This window comes from Gadus macrocephalus, chromosome 7, assembly GCF_031168955.1.
Source record: "Gadus macrocephalus chromosome 7, ASM3116895v1".
Classification (NCBI taxonomy): Eukaryota; Metazoa; Chordata; class Actinopteri; order Gadiformes; family Gadidae; genus Gadus; species Gadus macrocephalus.
Window position 1 is genome coordinate 24,481,071 of NC_082388.1, and position 2,919 is coordinate 24,483,989.

Below are 2,919 nucleotides of genomic sequence, written 5' to 3' on the forward strand. Positions count from 1 at the left end.
CATCACCAGACGTTTTGACCCGTAGAGCAGGTGTGAGGGACCGCGGCGACCGCTCCTCTCCTCCCGCTTCCAAGAGGAGATGTCGAGTGAGAAGCCGGTTTCAGCACCACCACCAGGCTCGGCGTCGCTGACGGACACGGCTAGAGATCACCATCCCTCGGGTCCGGTGCAGCAGGTCGTCACCAGCACCGGCTCCACGACCGTAGGGGAGAGGATGGTGTCTTCCGCCGGCAATATGGTGCTCCCAGCCGGGGGGATAAACCCCGCCGTCCCGATAAGGAATATCCAAATGAAATTCGCCGTGTTGGTGGGCCTGATCCAAGTCGGGGAGGTTAGCAACAGAGACATCGTGGAGACGGTGCTGAACTTGGTGAGTCTAGAGCCGATCACCCATCGGTAGAATTACACAATAGCGTTCATCGTGTCACCCCGGCAGAATCACTGCGCCCTACGCCGCTATGTTTTATTTACGATGCCTCACTGTGGCTTTCGGGAGGATGATGATGTCATGTGTTTGTTCAGAACACGGAGCCAGCTTTGCTTTTTTTGCTTTATTATCATCGGAGACGATAACGATCGTCACTGGTTCGTGATAGGGGGGATAACCTTCTTTTTTTTTTTGCGTGTGTGTGTGTGTCTGTGTGTGTGTGCCGCTAAACCAAAGCATGTGACCCCTTCCTTCCGCGGAAGGGGCAGGGTAACCACCACCAGCCATTGTTGACTAAACGACCCCGTTTGTTGTCCAGGGCAGCCCCTCCACCACCCCCCTGTAATCTGCAGAGAACGCGCCTGCGGTGTCTCTCTGAACTCAGCCCCGCTTGCGTTTCTTTAGCTTTTTAACGTCCAGCCCGACCGAGCGTGAGCCGTCCGTCCTGACCTCGTTCAGGCAGGTGCTGGTGCGCGTGGTGGTGGTGGACGTCAGGGTTTAGAAGCCGACGCGTTGACTCTCCCCCTCCCCACCGCCAACACCAACGCCACCGCCACCACGCTACGCACCGCACCGCCCCCCGCGCTCCGTCGTACCGTCAAGCGGTTCGTTTTTGGGGTTCCAATGCCGAATTCTGTCCGCACCGGGGAAAATTTGGCATTGGAGCCCAAAAAAGGAACCAACCTATGGAACAAAGGCGGAGTAGCACGATGCTACTCGCCGCGACACACGGCGCAGGCCTGCTGAGGAGGAGGGGGAGATCAGCGTGATGCAGGCCGCCTACTGCCGTCGTTGGATGGAGGCCCAGGCGATTGCACCAAAATAGTGCATTTAGGCTGTCCTGCTGAGCGCAAGTTGAGACCTTTTTGGTGTCGGTGTATGTATTAAAGAGACAGGGCCGACCTGTTTATTAGACGCTGCAGTGCATGCATCGGATAGCCCCCATCATCTGGATCCGTAGTCTATACACACCGGTACATAACAAGGGCTGTTTAGTTTTCATCCAGCCGGGTTGTTTTTGCATAAGTTGTGTCCGCAGTTATGAAAGACCAAAATACGCACTAGGGCATATGTTAGGTCTGGTGGGCCACTGCGTTAAGACGAAAGGAAGGCTGTAGGGCTGCAGCCTGTTACCGTCGCTCATACACCACCACAGTGACGGCAAACCACGCCGTCTGCTGCATGACGTTACACAGCTGACACGTGAATGATTTCATGTCTTGTCTGTTTTATTTCGTATTCTATTAGATCTGTTGTTTTTATAAATCGGTAGCCGATGTGGACGCTGTTTTGAACCCTCTTAAACAAACTAGAAACCAACGCGATACTCATTGGGCATGTGGCCTATTTAGTTGAGATGCGTTGAGCAGAGCCGAGGTATAGCGGGGGTAAAGCGTTTCTCTCCCGGCTAGCTATCGGAGCAGCAGGGGCTCAGGTCGACTTATGTCGCCAATCGATTATCGGTGAGACATGGAAAACGGGTGGGGTGGGGGGGAGCGACTTTGCTGGCTCATTGCGTCCTTGGCGTCTGTGACACACACACACACACACACACACACACACACACACACACACACACACACACACACACACACACACACACACACACACACACACACACACACACACACACACACTCTGCTGCTGAGTGTGGGAGAGAGAGCAGGCAGCCGTAGAGCAACCTTGCACGGAGTCACTATGCATTAGAAGCAGGTGGTGGAGGAGAGAGAAGGGGGTTGAGGGAGAGAGAGAGAGGGGGTGGGGGAGGAGAGAGAGAGTGAGAACAAGAGAAGGGGGGGGGGGGGGGGGGGGGGGGGGGGCAGCAGGAGATGGAGGATGCTGCAGTGACTATGGACTGAGAAATCACCTGCTGATGCAGAGGGAGAGAGGGGGAGAGACAGTGGTCCGAACCCCCACTCCCATTCTGGGTGCGTGCAGAATAGGGGTTATACGTTTTTGACCCCCGGATGAAGACGATCATGTCCGCCCACCAGCAACACCCCCCCCCCCCCCCCCCCCCCCCCCCCCCCCCACCCCCCCAGTTTCACCTTCTCCCCCGCGCCACCTTTTATTGAACACATGTTTGTTTAGGTGGGCGTTTTTGGCTGTGAATCCCAGGCTGAGGCAGCACCATACCGGATCTGACCAGATCTCCCAGACCCCCGCTTACAAATTACTCTCGTCCATCAGGCCCTGTGTGTGTGTGTGTGTATCCCAGTATGTGTGTGTCCCAGTATATGTGTGTGTGTGTGTGTGTGTGTGTGTCCCAGTATGAGTGTGTACGTGTGTGCGTGCCTACGTGTGAATACTATAGAGCATTAGATCTCTACCTCTGGTTGTTAAATCACCAATTGAACAATCCGTCCTAGGGCATAGGCTGCCAATAGCTAAGCTTGTTAGGGGAATTCTATTGCCCTGCTCCTTAATTAAAAGGCCAGAGACAGAGTGGTGGTGTTGGTGGTGCTGGAAGATCTCTGTAGTCAGGGTCCTGC